Source organism: Nothobranchius furzeri, chromosome 1 (genome assembly GCF_043380555.1).
Source record: "Nothobranchius furzeri strain GRZ-AD chromosome 1, NfurGRZ-RIMD1, whole genome shotgun sequence".
Lineage (NCBI taxonomy): Eukaryota > Metazoa > Chordata > Actinopteri > Cyprinodontiformes > Nothobranchiidae > Nothobranchius > Nothobranchius furzeri.
This window is the reverse complement of record NC_091741.1, coordinates 66,474,956-66,491,894: the sequence shown is the minus strand read 5'-3', so window position 1 is coordinate 66,491,894 and position 16,939 is coordinate 66,474,956.

Sequence of the window (16,939 nt, the reverse complement as noted above, 5' to 3'; positions counted from 1 at the left end):
GTTGTTCGGTGTTTATGATCCTTGCAGAAAGCACAATAAAGAAGTCAGCCATAACAGATCACTGCACAAGAGAAAACCATATAATGGACTGGGACAACACAAGGTCTATATGGTCTGTGCAGGTATGTGCAAGGCCAGATCTGTGTGTGAATGAGTGTGTGAATGGATGAATGATACACTGTAGTGTAAAGCGTTTTGGAGTCCTTACTCTGAGAGACGCTATACAAGTGCGGGTCATTAATCATTTATGTGTTTGAGAATGTGTGTCCTTTCATACGGCTTTACTTAATATACATTGTTGGCTATGGAGAAATCAACGTTTGGCCCAAGGTATCAATCAAAAAAATAGAGCCTGCACAACCATTTTAGCATGGTGACTGGGGAGCAACAAGGCTTTGTGTTCAAAACTACATTAATAGGGCTCGAGGGTGGTTCACGCCCTGCCAAGAGGTTAATTCAACAGGAGCACTTCTTATTTAAAAAAAAAAAACTCCATTGAATGACCAGGGGTCTCATTTGTAAAACATTGCATAGAATCCTTACTAAAACAGCACTTAAGCTCAGCAAAAAAAATAAATAAAAAAAAAGTACTTATGCCAAGTAGGTTAGTGACCTATAAAACATGGAGCATGCACAGCTTCACGCAATCTCCCCTTTATAAATCCCAAACTGTTTCTGAATCACATCCCTTCCTCAACATGCGCACTTTCTGCCAAAAATGGTCAATGCAAAGCGCCTCGTCGATCTCATGCATATACATAAGCCGGCTCGTTTGCAGCATTTCACCATTAACGACTGCGACCAAACAATCAATGATGAACAGGGGTCTGCTTCTAGACCTGCAGAGAAGGGACACACAACAATCCAACAGGAGCAAACTATCACTGTGTCAACTGGATGAGAAAATATAAAATAAACATTGTTTTACTGAACAATCACACAATAATAAATCACAGTGCATTAAGTGCCAACCACAGCCTTAAGACATGTCTTGAACATGCCCAAGTCCCGACTTATGAGAGCACCATGTGAGCACATGTGTGCGTACACACGCTTGTATATGTAAGGTTTTTCCATAGGAGCGTCCATTAGAGAGTATGAGGGGCCACAGTTCTGCCCCCCAAAGATGTGTAGGAGATGGAATGAGCTCCAAGTCCCAGAGATCCAAGAGCTACCTCAGAGCACAGGGATACCAGGGAGACTGCAACCAGAAAAGCCTCTGCCCCCTTGAGAGGCGCAGAGGATTGCCGCGGGGGGGCCACAACCCACAGCTGGCAGAGCCCCGGGAGATATCAGCGGCAAGCCCACAGGCCCACCCGCAGCCTCCCACCCCATAGCCGGCCGAGTACGGAACCCAGCGACCCGGGACCCAGGTGCGACCAGCCCCGCCGAGGACCCAGCAGAGCCCAGGGACTCTGACCCCGCCAGGCAGCTACCGGGATTTATTAGGCAGACGCCAAAAAATCTTAAAGCCCCTTACCTGGAAGCCACGAACACTATGGAAGACCAAGGTGTCACACTCCACACCAAGTGTGGCAGGGGGAGGGGAGGCGAAGATGTATAACATCAAAAGAAGTCCCAGGAGATGGGAGGAGTCAAAGACCCCACCTGACATATACAGTCATACAAAGACATAGTCACACACTCCCTCCATCATGCTCCCCATACACACCCTATTTGCTCTGGTCCCAGTACTACTGGACAAAGGGTACAACCATCACCAGTTCCCAGAGTTCTACTCTTTCTGCTGGTGTGCTGATGAGCAGGCTCCCCCGCCCAATGCTGAGCAAAGCAACCCACCACCCCAGACCCCAGCCAGATGACCAGATCCCCCCTAGCCTCCAGCCCTGGGAAGTCAAGTGACAACAGAGGTGTGCTAAGACCCATAGTCTCCCTCCGCCTGCTTCAATACAGTGTTAGTGCATGTTGATAGGTGTATTCCATGGCCGTGGTGAGCAAGCAGTGCAGGCATCATATGGCCTATGCCAGCTGATGCCACCACACCACCCTACTTACACCCACAGCCCTCTGTGTCTAAGCGCAGTTTAAAATTGGAGGTGGGCACCGGCACTCAGGATGAGGCTGAAAAATCCCCTTGCCAAATGCCATTAAACGTGCTCACTCCCAAGGTCCTAAGTGTGTGTTTGCGTGGAATGTTGTTGGTGGAAGTGTTTAATGTGCAAATAAAAATGGGGGATGGTTGCCACAGGAATGCAGAAATGGGGTCCATACCCGCACCCCCTGACTTGTCCACCCCCCAAGGTCCAATGTGCATGGTTGTGTGATGATGTGAAGGAGCAGGAGGAAAAAAATGTGTGGGGGTGGGGATCAATGGCAGGTTGGCCTAAGCCCTCCAGGGAGCCAGCTCCCCCACTGACCCCAATAGGCACCTCTGTTGCCAAAATGCCACCCAGGGCATGGAGACCCCAGCCCATCTTGCCAGGGCCCAAAGCAGCAGCATCGCAGAGCCCCACAGAGTCCGAGGGCACCAACCCAGTCCAACCCCGGCAGAATATCTACTCCCATCCCTGCATTTGCACAACTTCCAGAATATATAAGACATAGGGCATCCAGGTAAGGTTGGGTCCTCCCCCTCCTAAACATCCCCCTCTCCCATGATGGAACAGCAGAGGAGCCAAGGTCTACCTGAGGCCCATGAGCACGGGCCAGGTGCTGTCAGGACCTGACCCCCAAGACCCCCCAATGGGCACCACTCACAACCACCAGTTGTCCAGTCCCCGAGGCAACCCAAGCACCTCCAGAGCGGGGCAGCAGCCCGCCAGTCCCAGAGCCCCCCAGTGAACCCATCTCCAGGGAACGTCCAGATACTCCAAACTCAGACCCTCCACCCCATCACCCACATCATCCCGAAAGACAATATCAATGACCCCCCCCCCCCCCCCCCCGCAACATTGCTATGTGATGGAACCGATCAAAGGAGCCCAATGAAATAATTTTTCAATAGTTGACACCCAATCAGTCCACACTCATACCCAGCTGCAGTTTTTACCCTACAGTATATTCTCAATAACATGAGGAAAACATAATTTGAACTGGCTTTTTTTATTATGGGAAATTATTACACAATCTTAGGAAGCAGTCTGAGGTAGCAAACTCAAAGTGCAATACTAAAAGTCCAAAACATTCAAAAATGTATAATTTTTCAGTGAAGTCCCATTTCAATTTTTCTGAATTAACCTTTACTCCTGCACACATCATAGACATAGAAGAGCAGACGCCACACCAACTGCTAGTGCCTATGTTTGGCCGCATTTGAGGGTTATACCTTTTATAAACTCTATGGTTAACAGGATGTTTTAGCTAGGCTTTCAGTGGAGATCTGGAACTAGAACGCGTTCATAAACCCGTTCACGCACTGTGATGACCCCGGCTTCCTGGCTCCTCTGCCTCCTACTCTACCTGTGCCCTGTGTCCCCACAGTACAGCTTTCAGCACCAGGGACAGCTCCACAGTACTCTTCACCTCACACTCCAGGACATTGGAGAGAGGTCTGCCAGCAGCAGTAGCTGCTTCACCGGCCGAAACAACTAAGCAATCTTCCTCTCCTGAGGGATTTTAAGGCTGTCGCCAGACTTCATCTGTTTCAGTGAAGCTAACGATCGAGCAGGTTTATTACAATCATCATCAATTTCCTCCTATTCTGATTGAACAGGTACTGGTGATGCCAGGAGGCACACATTTTTCTTTATTCAGACACAATCCAAAAACTGAATGAAGATCAGAGATCAAGTCATCTTTATGAAAGCTGAATTTCAGGTTTGCTCCTTGAAACATCTTTACACTAATTGGCCTGAAGTTGTTTTCAAATTAAAACATCTTGATTTAACCAGGAGTAGAAGGTGTGCTGATGTTCTCTGATTAACACTGATCTCATTATCATGGAAGGTTCTTCATTCTTCTAAAATCCAAAACAATGTGATTTAATTAACATCCAATATTTCTCCTGATTATAAAAGGTCTTGGACACTGAAAACTCATTGTTATTATTCCTGATTATAATGGGTCACTATGAAATTTTCATGCATGTTGAGCATAAAAATAGTCTCCTACACCTATCTGCTGCATTAGCGTCTGATAGGAAATAGACAATGTAACTTCAGGATTAAAGAAAACTGTCAGATCTACATCACACTGTCACTTAACATTCTTGGACTCACCCACCTTGACTCACAATGAGGAAGTCTATTCTTGGTTTAGCATCCAGGAATCAGTAGAGAACATCTTGACTAGTAGAAGCTAACTGTTAGCATTAGCTACCACAGAACAAAACTCCTCCAGGCTTGAGTTATGCGTGGATATAAAACATCAACGTTGGACGTCAGTCATGAAGTCTGTTATCCAATCTGAGGCGAGATGACGAAGTATAAAACTCCAAAATCTGCTGTCTGAAGCTCAGCTGGGAGGTGGGTCACTGCTAGTTCCTGGAAATGGTGCACCAGTATATTTCCCTCAAGTAAGACTTACAAGGTATTCTCCTACTGGAGACCGCTTCACATGTATTGATTAAACAAGTGTTCAACATCTTCAGGCATCTCTTTCTCAGGTTTATCTAACAGCAGCAGCCTCTTCAGTCGATGATTACCATGAAACATTTATTCTGATGCAGTCTGAACTTTAACCTTTAATCAGTGAAAAAAAAAAGACCATCGTATACATACATTTTAATAGTCTGGGAGCAACACATGACAGGAACATTTTTGGATTCGTGCTGATTGAGTTCCTCATTCTTTAAGAAAAAGCTAATTAACATTTCACTTCAGCAGACACACTCAGCAGCTGCTGACAATAACAAAACAGACAAACCAGGATGTGTCTGAATGATTAATACAGACATAACCAACCTCAACCCTCTGGAGGCAGGCGTTGCAGATTTGCAACATTAAAACCTACCTACCTGGTTACTCCACATACCTATTTCATGAGCATTTTTTATTCAGAAGTACCCCTGAAGGACTTAGTTGTTTGTCCTTTTATCAAAACTGTTTTTGAGCCTGAGAGGGTTAAGGGAATCACAGGTGCAGGAAGTGAAAATCCAGACACAAAAAAAAAAAAAAATCTGCTGAGCATTCTTGTCTTTAATACAGATACACCACTTTTTTTTTTTTTTTTTTACCTTTTTCACTTGAATATGTCAGGAAAATCAAGATATTTTATCCAACAATCACAAACTAATTTTCACATCCCAGCTGTGTCTCTGATAGGATGTTTTGGGGTTCAAAGGTGGAAGTAAACAAAGCTGTGTAAGAAATAGGAGGTGAAATCCCCTTGGAACTGTGGGTTTCATCTGGCTGTGCTCCTCGGTGTCTGCGCAACAGATGGGTTACATCCAAGCTCATTTAAAAACATTTACTAAGTTTATTGACAAAGCTTACAACAAACAGTCGAGCTGTTGCATCTTCTCTGGGTTTTACAGACAGAAGTGGCTAAAGAGTTCAGCTTCATTGAGAACTGGCATCACCTTTTCCTTCAGTCTGTTGGACTCCATTTCTAGTAGGATTGCATGCTCTTCACAGGCAACATAATTTATTGTATCATCTTGAATTGTAATTTGTCTTAAATTGTACCTGCACATGTCTTAACTCATTATTCAATAAAATGCAATATGGATGTAAAAATATGAATTATCAATATTATTGAATATTCAAATGATGATGAAACTTGGGTATGTTAGGGAACCAACACTTTATAATAATTTGACACAGAGGCAAAAATATAGTTTATAAAATCAATGTATTACTATATTTATACTACTATGGTCAATTGCACCTGCAAGAAGCAACTGCTGGTTGATTCTACCCACTGACCAGTGCAAATGTGACTAGACTTTCTGACTCACAGAAAGTGATTAACCCATTCTTTGTCTTTGTCAAAATCAGACACCCCTTTCTGCAGGAACACTCCATATCTCCTTCTGGGTGATCTCAATGTGTTCTTAGATCATAGACATAATCCCTCCAATCTCTGCAGAGAGGATCTGTGTCATAGTCCCCACCCATTCCTTCAAAATGTTTACTATGTGAAGTGCCTTGAGGCAACTCTTGTCGTGATTTGGTGCTTTACAAATAAACTGAATTGAACTGAATTGAGAAACCTCCAGATGAAGGTAAAAAGGAGATATCCCAAGCAGCACCAACCCACCTGACACCTTTTAAAAATACTTGATAAAAAGCCTGTTTCCTACCATCACTGCCATGTTCTAGAAAAAGTATAGACTACTGGACTTTAATAACATGCTGAATCTTAAAAGACTCTGTCTGGTCTATAAAGTCTTACACTCCCTTGCCCCACCACCATTAAAAGAGTTCATTAAATGTAAAGATAAATTAGACAGGACCATGCGAGCCACAACCAGAGGAGATTCGATTATACCACACAGATGGACAGCCTTTGGGCAGAATGTTTTATCTGTCCAAGGTGGCCATCTGTGGAATAGACTCCCACAAGCTATGAGAGAGGGTTCTACATTCAGCTCCTTTAAAACACAGGTCAAACACTGGTTATGGACAAGTCAAGATTGTACCCATCTGTAGGGGTGGTATAATTTTAATGTTTTTAATTCCCTTTTAGCAACACAGAATTGTGAGTGTGTGAGCATGAATGAGTTAAATGCGCTGACCAATGTACTCTTAAGTGAAATTATTGTTCTAATGTGCATGCTTTTTCTCATGTAATTGTTTTCTTGGGCCCATGTGCGAACTGGCCCTTTGGGACTACAGATGGAAATTAGCCCTCAGCTATAATCTGGTGTCCCAACCAAAAAAATTAAATAACATTTTGATGAGAAGGACCGTGGAGAGACTTCAGGATCCTGACAGACTATATGGGTGAAGCAACGGGCCAGTCTTGTGTGGTCTAATCTCTAATTATACGATATTTTCAGATAGCTTGCCTTGAGATGTAGGCAGACCCAAGCAGAAGCATGATCATTTTGCTCTGCATGTCCGTCTAGCCACGCTCCATTAGAGTTTTAGCAGGCCCAAACAGTCTTGTGTCTTGCCAATCACAGCTTTCTATCCATTTCAATTCAATTCAAGTTTATTTATATAGCGCCAAACCATGACACGAGTCATTTCAAGGCACTTCACAAAGTAAACATTCCTATACAGTTCTGTTGACTAAGCCAATCAGTAAAAAGTGTTCTATATAAGGAACCCAGCAGAATGCATTGAGTCACTATAGTGTCAAAGTCTTTACAGCAATCCTCATACTAAGCAAGCATATAGCGACAGTGGAGAGGAAAACTCCCTTTTAACAGGAAGAAACCTCCAGAGGATCCTGGCTCAGTATAAGCCAGGGGTGTCAAACTCATTTTAGCTCAGGGGCCACATTGAGGGAAATCTAGTCCCAGGTGGGCCGGACCGGTAAATAAAAAAATAAAAAAAAAACTTCAGTTGTTTTCTTAGTTTTAATTCAATCATTATAAAACAAGGCTGGAGCCTGAGGACAGTGTAGTACAAGTACAACACCTGAAGTGTACTTGAAAATTTGAAATAAATCGATAACTAAAAAAACATTCCTTAGTGATTCAAAGAGCTTACAGATCACATGGCAAGATCAGTTTCATGCAGCACTTAAAGTATATTTGACTCATTTTACTTTACATCTTTTAGCTTTCACCAGCACATCAATATCAGAAGTCACATCCTGAGTGGCAGCCAACTTCAGGATGTGATTCAAGTTCTTGTGTGAGCCTTGAGCGCAGCTTTGTTTTCTTTATACTCATTACAGAGAAAACTTGCTCACAAAGATACGTTTATTTTCACTCTACATTGTAAAGTATGAAAATAAAGTTTACACAACTGTAACCCAGAAGCTAGAACCTTAATGAGGTATTAACTAATTGGCTTACTAATATGATCCATCCTCAATTTAGATAAAATATAAAATATAAATTAAGGAAATTAACAATACTAATTAATAGATATCTAATTAACTAATAGATAATTTCATAATGAATTATTGGAAGGGTGAATAACTAAAATAACGAGTTTAATATTAAACATCGGTTAAAACAAGAATCTTGAACATCACTAACAGAAACAGAAGAGGAAAGCTGTATACTATTGGTCCAGGTGGGAATCTGAAATTTCATTGGCTGAGAGAAATAAGTCCCGCCTCCGCGAAATAAAACCGTGCGACGCAGCTGAGCGAGAGGAGAGACAAACGGCTGTGCAGCACGCAGATACAGAAAGCAAAGACTGAGCGGTTAGAGAGAGAGAGAGAGAGAAAAAAAACAACGGTCGAGGCCGTGAAGAACCCTGATTTGGGTGCCGCATAGATAGAGGGAGAGGCGGACTTGACTCCTTCTAATAAGAGCTAGGAACTTGGAACCAACGCGGTGAGTAAAGAAAAAAGAAGAGAAAAAGCTAACGATGCAACTTAAAAAAAAAAAGGAAACTTAAATAGCTTATCAAATTAATTCCATTCTTATAGATTTGTGTGGAGACGACAGAGTGAACCAATCCTCTGTAGGAGGGAACCGTTGGAGCGCGTTGGTGAGTGAATGAGATTAAATTCAGTAAATTATTAAATTCAAAAAGCTAATTACAGCAACCGAGGTGACAGCAGTGGGCTGCTAGACGTTAGATCCCAGGAGTTAACATCTCAAACTACCAGTTAACGGTGGTAGGGCATATAGGAGTTAACGGCTCAAACCGCCAGTTAACGGCGGTAGGGCATATGGGATTCCCAGGAGTTAACGGCTCAAACCGCCAGTTAATGGTGGTACGGCCTAGATGTAAAAGGTCCTCAGGGGCGTTATAGCTAACGCCATAGAATTAGCAATGCGTCCCTTAACCAAACATTTAATAATAAAAAAAAATAGATAAATAAAAATAAATAAAAGCTAACTGATTAGGGAGGAATTATTTTACAAAGGTGGACCAAAGGACCAGAATTTATATTTTGTTGAATTTTGTTATAGAACATTTTATTTATTTATTTATTTATTTATTTATTGTGTTACAGATATACAAGGTGTCACAATGCTGTATAGAAACACAACTAAATGTATCCTTGTTGTCATGAATGTATTTCTTGTTGAATAGTGTAGAGTAATAGAATCTAACTGAGCCTATTGAGCTGAACAATTGTTGTCATATGTAATTATATTTCCAGAGCTACTGAGAATTATTTTAATAGACAATCAAATTTATGTTATGTTAGTTGAACTGTGAACCCAAACATGATTGGCTATGCCAATAGAGTGAAGCATTTGTTTAAGTCTGTAAGACTTTATGCTGTGATGTGACGAGAAGGGTCGATGCCAACTCGCTAACAGTCCTGTTGTTTACAGGCTGGGTTTTTTTTTTTCCTTGGGTTTGATCCCGACTCCTATGATCACTCACTTGGAACGAGAACTGGATTTCTTCCTGACGAGGGAGATGGCGAGCCTTAACCACTGAACGAACCAGGACATCTCAAGTAACTGAAGAGCAGACTGCTCTCTTCTGTGAACAATCTCAACGGTGTGGTAGGAAAAAATCGCACCACCGGACTCTGACTTTCACCCCAAGCGTGGGGATTTGACTTGACGCCGGCTGACTTGTGACTCATATGATCAAATCTCATACCGACCATTTTACTATTGTCGATTGTTTTCATCTGTTTTTGTGTGTTATCTTTATGTGTTATATTTCCCATTATCATTAAAATTTAGTATATAAACCGTTTCATGCTATACCCGTGACTCCAGTCATTCTTAAACAACCTCCAATTCTCCCCGAACCTAATTATTGGCCCATTTGTTTATTTTTTCTTTTAATTATCTTATTGTATCCTGTAATCCGGTTACATAAAACTTGGCGAGCCAGCCAGGAGAATTGTAGAGTTGTTACCTTAGCTAACCATTGACTGACATCATAAGAGTGCCTGGAGGTCACAGTGGTTTGCCATTTTGGCATTATTGGTACTTTTGAGTGTTTTAAAATGGAAGTTGTGAAAACAGAAAAGGTCAAAGTTTCAAATGCTGTTTTAATCAGTGGGTTAACTGATACAGACCTTGATAACGAAGTCTTTGGGTTTATGGAAGGATTCGGACCAGTTAACAGGCGCATTAAGTTACCAAACTGTGATCAGATTATTGTGGAGTTTCAACATGAAGCCACTGTTAAGGAATTAAAGAAACAATGTTTACCCTATGACAAACCTTGTACTAGGAACCCAGATGTTTTCTTTCATATTCAAGACCTAGCCAGCGCGTACAGTCTAGAAACTAGTACATCTGCCACTGATGCCTATCTGTCAGAGCTCAGGGACATAGCTGCGCGTAGCAATCAATCATTTAAAGACCTTCTAATGGAGGAACTGGCAAAAATTGGGGAATCTTTAGGAAGGGATACCCATGCATCTGAACCAGTCACTGAACCAGAGCCAATGCTCCATAGTGACCAAGTTACATATTCCCTGCCTTTAACACCAGAAGTTAACTATATGAACAACTCAAAGGACAATTGTCCACCTACAGAGACTGGAAAACAAAACCCTTGCATTCCACCAAATCTTTTAAACACACCTAAGGTTCAGCGAGTTATTGTGGAACACATTGTTAAAAGCAGTGAGGTTATCCCTCCGCCTACTTCACAATACAGACTAAAACCGTTCTCAGGGCGAGTTCCACACCCTTCTTTTGAAACTGACTATGATACTTGGCGTAGTAGTGTAGTGTTATGCATAAATGATCCTTCACTCACCAAGTCCCAAATTGTACGAAGAATCGTGGAGAGTCTGTCAGCCCCAGCAGCGAGCATCGTTAAAGCTCTTAGTCCAAAATCCGACCCGGAAACGTACCTTGAACATCTCGATTCAGCTTACGCAGCTGTCGAAGACGGCGACGAGCTCTTTGCTCGCTTCTTAAACACAAACCAGGACAGTGGTGAAAAACCTTCCGATTACTTTCAGAGGTTATACACCTTGTTAAACCTAGTTATTCAGAGGAATGGAATTTCCTCCAGTGACGCCGACCAGCAGCTGCTCAAGCAGTTTTGCAGAGGCTGTTGGGACAGCTCGCTGATTTCAAACCTGCAACTCGAACAAAAGAAAGACAACCCGCCTCATTTTACAGCACTTCTCCTCAAACTGCGCACTGAAGAAGACAAACAGGCTACTAAAGCAGCACGCATGAAACAACACTTAGGGGCACAACGAACTAGAGTGTATTCAAATGTGCAAACAACATGCTCTCAGAGTAAAAACACTTGTGAACTGGAAATAGATGATAACTGTGATGACTTACGCAAACAAATCGCTGAGCTCAGGAGCCAAATTGCACAGCTTAAGGTTAACAACACAGATAAAAAGGCAAAGAAAACTCAAAAAGAGTCAAAACCCCGTGTGGGGACTAAAATTCCAGATGAGCCCAAACAGATTCAGCAGATAACAGCAGTGGTGCCCAGACCAAAGCCTGGATACTGTTTTAAGTGCGGAGAAGATGGGCACATAGCTTCTAGCTGTAGCAACGAGCCAAATCCAGCACTAGTTGCAACTAAAAGACTTGCTCTTAGACAGAAGCAGCGCGAGTGGGAGATGTCAAAGCCAATTGCTCAGTCTCCTCCTTTAAACCGGTAGAAGCTCCTATTGTGGGACAGATAGGTGCTAAAGTAGAACCAAGTCCCTCTAAGGAAAGGACAGAGAGACTTTTTTGCAAGCCAGTTCATGCTCATTCAGTGCCAAAACTTCCCAAAAGATTAGTGGGTGGGCGATGCACAGCTACAGTCTCAGTTAACAGTGTTGAATGTAATTGTTTACTGGATTCAGGGTCCCAGGTAACCACCATTGCCAATTCTTTTTACCAAGAACACTTACCTGACCTCTCAATTAAACCCATCAGTAATCTGTTAGAAGTCGAGGGCGCAAACGGTCAAGCAGTTCCTTATTTAGGATACATAGAGATAAGTGTCACATTTCCAAAAGAGCTCGATCAGTCTGGACTTGAGTTACCTACCCTTGCGTTAGTGGTTCCGGATATAAGCTCAAACTCTGATACACCACTACTCATTGGCACAAACACACTCGATCCTTTGTATGAGCAATTGTCTGCCAATAACTTACCTGATTCCAAGGCACTCTCTTATGGGTACCAACACGTGCTAAAAGCCTTAGCAGTCAGAAAAAAACAAAGCAAAGATGGACGAGTTGGTGTGGTGAAGCTTCGAGGGAGAACCCAAGAAGTTCTCCCTGCAAATAAAAAACTGTTACTAGAAGGGTTTATGCAACCCAGCCAAAACAAGCATGAGCCTTATGCACTTATTGAACAACCCACCAATGGTTCTCTACCAGGGGGTATAATTGTAGACTGTTGCCTCATTTCCTTACCTTCACATGGTCCATACAAAGTACCTGTTGTACTAAGAAACGAAACTAACCATGACATCACATTACCCACTAACTGTGTGATCGCTGAGTTAGTTAAAGCCGATCGTGTTATGCCATATCCAGAACCTGACAAAAGTGATCAGAAAGTACTTGCGGCGTGTAGTTCGCAGCAACAGACTTCACCTTCAAACCCTCCTCTCAGTTTTGACTTCGGTACTTCGCCCTTGTCCGAAGAATGGAAAGGGAGGATCACCAACAAACTTAACACTTACTCCGATGTGTTTTCGCACCACGATCTTGATTTTGGTCATACACAACAGATAAGACATCACATCAACTTAAAAGACGAGACCCCATTCAAACAGAAATCTCGGCCGATCCATCCACATGATTATGAAGCCGTGAGAAAACATTTGGAAGCCCTCTTGGAAACCGGTATAATAAGAGAGTCGGAGTCTCCATTTGCCTCACCAATAGTGGTAGTTCGGAAAAAGAATGGTGAGGTACGTCTATGTATAGACTATAGAAAGCTTAATCTGCAAACCATTCGCGACGCATATGCCCTGCCTAACTTGGAGGAGTCCTTTTCTGCTCTCGCTGGATCACAGTGGTTTTCTGTGATGGACCTCAAGTCAGGTTACTATCAAATAGAGATGTGTGAAAAGGATAAACCTAAAACTGCTTTTGTTTGCCCGTTTGGGTTTTATGAATTTAACCGTATGCCACAAGGAATAACAAATGCTCCAAGCACTTTCCAACGGGTTATGGAAAAGTGTATGAAGGACATTAATCTGAAGGAAGTGTTAGTTTTCCTAGACGACTTGATCGTCTTTTCCAACTCCTTGGAAGAACACGAAACCAGACTTTCTCACGTTCTTGAACGGCTTAGAGAATACGGACTCAAGCTATCACCAGATAAGTGTCGTTTTTTCCAGACATCTGTGCGTTATCTTGGACATATAGTATCTCGAGATGGCATAAAAACCGATCCAGATAAGGTGGAAGCACTCAAAACATGGCCGAAGCCTCAGACTTTGAAGGAACTCCAATCTTTCTTAGGATTTACCGGTTATTACCGACGCTTCGTTAAAGATTACTCAAATATTGTCAAGCCACTAACATCTCTCACGGCTGGTTATCCACCCAAACGGAAAAACTTTAAAACACCACCATGTAGATCAAAGTACTTGAACCCCAAAGAACCCTTTGGGAATCGTTGGAGCCAAGACTGTGAGAAGTCCTTTCAAACTATTATTGAAAAACTTACCACTTCGCCAGTTCTTGGCTACGCTGACGCAAAACTCCCATATCTAGTACACACAGATGCTAGTACGACCGGACTCGGTGCAGCGCTATACCAAGTGCAAAACGGTGTCACACAGGTAATCGCTTATGCAAGTCGCGGTTTAAGCTCTAGTGAAACTAGGTACCCTGCGCACAAGTTGGAGTTTCTAGCCTTAAAGTGGGCCATAACAGATAAGTTTCATGACTATTTGTATGGGAACACATTCACTGTCATTACTGATAATAATCCGTTAACTTACCTCTTAACAACGGCAAAACTCGATGCAACGAGCTATCGTTGGCTAGCTGCGTTGTCCACCTATAATTTTGACATCAGATACCGTGCAGGTACACAGAACGTTGATGCGGATGGCCTGTCTAGGAGGCTGCATGATAAACCTGAAGACAACTCAAAATTCACTGAGGAATGCCAACGACTAGATGAGTTCCGATCTCATCTTTTATCCTCTGTCAAAGAAGTCGAGCTTCAACTTCAAGCCGAAGCAGTGAAGGCAACATGCCAAAAGCACATGGTCTTGGATGAGACTGATTCTCCTTGTGGTTTAGTTCAGTCACTTGCCATGTCTGCAGCGGCCATTCCAGACCTATTCCAGTTGGAAGACAATAGTGACAGTTTCTTTGCTGTGCCCAAGTATAACCATGCTGACCTTGTCTCCTTGCAGAGGAAAGATCCAACCATTGGCCGAGTCATTCAGCTGCTTATGACTGACAATAAACCGCCAACTGATACTATTGCAGAACCCCCGGTGGTTCTTAACCTTTTGAGAGAGTGGAAACGGTTTGAGTTTCAAAATGATTTACTGTACCGGAGACGCCAATTAGGACCAGAGACATCATTGCAGTTAGTCTTGCCTGATTCATTACGTTCAACAGTCATGCAAAGCCTACATGATGATATGGGGCATCTTGGGGTTGAACGTACGACAGATCTCATTCGGTCCCGTTTTTACTGGCCAAGAATGGCTAGTGATATCGAAATCAAAGTTAAAACTTGCGAAAGATGTATCCGTCGGAAGGCCCTCCCTGACAAAGCTGCTCCAATGGTGAGTATTACCACCACCAGACCTATGGAGTTAGTTTGCATGGATTTTCTCTCCATAGAACCAGACAGTAAGAACACTAAAGATGTCTTAGTGATTACAGACCATTTTACAAAGTATGCAGTGTCCATCCCAACCAAAGATCAGAAAGCCACCACCGTCGCGAAGAACCTGTGGGAACATTTTTAGTCCACTACGGGTTTCCTGAGCGTCTTCATAGTGATCAGGGACGGGATTTCGAATCACGTACAATCAAGGAACTTTGTTCTTTACTTGGTATCCGTAAAGTCAGAACGAGCCCTTATCACCCTCGTGGCAACCCCGTTGAACGGTACAATCGTACATTACTCAGCATGTTGGGAACTTTACAAGCCACTGAGAAACATCACTGGCGCGATTTTGTAAAACCACTTACTCACTCGTACAATTGTACAAAAAATGACGTGACGGGATACTCTCCCTACGAGCTAATGTTCGGTAGGCAGCCTCGGTTGCCTATAGATATTGCCTTTGGGTTACCGCATTTGAACAAGCCCTCTATAACTCATTCTCAGTATGTTAAAGAACTGAAGAGTCATCTGGAACAGAGTTATGACATTGTCATAAAAAACTCTCAAAAAACAGCGAGGAAGAACAAAGAACGGTTCGACAGAAACATTCGTGAGTCCACACTAGGTGTGGGAGATCGTGTTTTAGTCCGAAATCTTCGCTTAAGAGAAAAGCATAAATTAGCAGACAAATGGGAGCAAACAGTGTATATAGTTCTCAAACAGATGGAAAACTTGCCAGTATACACTGTAAAACCAGAGAACGGAGAAGGACCCAACAGAACACTCCACAGAGATCTTTTACTGCCTTGTGGTTTTCTCTCTTCATTAGAAAATGAAACAGAACGCGTTACGAAACCTAGCAGACCTCATACAAGGCAGAGTTCAGCCTTAGAACCTGACCCAGATGAGCCACTTGACGAAGAGGTAGATGAGTTTTATTACTCTGATCTTCCACAAGTGCTAAACCGACCATCCTATCAAATAGAGGTCACCTTGCCAAATAGGGAACTCATAGCAGATTCAGGACCGGTAAATAATATTCAACAACAAAACACACTATCCTTACACACAGGGGATCGCAAGGAACCAACCTTAGCTGGTAATGAAAATGCTGAATTGTCCTTACTTGACAAAGGCATCAACACCGAAACATTCTTACCTGACAGAATGAGTGAAACTGCGACATTCTTACCTGAAAGAGTGAAAGAAGCAGCAACATACTTACCTGAAAAAACGAAAAAAAAACGAAGTATACTTACCTGACGTAGAAACGGGGGATGAAACTAACACAAACCTACCTCAATTGGATGGTGTCCTAAAGTCGCAGCAACGTGATGTAAGTTTTGAACCCATCATACACGATCAGACACATACATCTGAAAAGACCAAAGTCTTAGAGAATAGCTCATCAGCTCTGTCGGAAACAGAGAGCTCACTTCGTCCTGTCTCAGTTGAGAATCAAACCGAAACGGATGAGCATGATACTGTGCAACCAGAGATGTATGTCAGGAGATCTGAACGAAGTAGTCAGCCTCCTCAAAGACTAACTTACTCTCAATTGGGCAATCCACTAGTGACCGTAGTTAGGTCCCTTTTCCAAGGACTTAATAAAGCTTTTATTGACTCTCTTACTCAAGAAGTTGTGTACCCCGTAGAAACAATGCACAGGGACGTGCATGATATTTAATGGGGGAGGATGTAACCCAGAAGCTAGAACCTTAATGAGGTATTAACTAATTGGCTTACTAATATGATCCATCCTCAATTTAGATAAAATATAAAATATAAATTAAGGAAATTAACAATACTAATTAATAGATATCTAATTAACTAATAGATAATTTCATAATGAATTATTGGAAGGGTGAATAACTAAAATAACGAGTTTAATATTAAACATCGGTTAAAACAAGAATCTTGAACATCACTAACAGAAACAGAAGAGGAAAGCTGTATACTATTGGTCCAGGTGGGAATCTGAAATTTCATTGGCTGAGAGAAATAAGTCCCGCCTCCGCGAAATAAAACCGTGCGACGCAGCTGAGCGAGAGGAGAGACAAACGGCTGTGCAGCACGCAGATACAGAAAGCAAAGACTGAGCGGTTAGAGAGAGAGAGAGAGAGAAAAAAAACAACGGTCGAGGCCGTGAAGAACCCTGATTTGGGTGCCGCATAGATAGAGGGAGAGGCGGACTTGACTCCTTCTAATAAG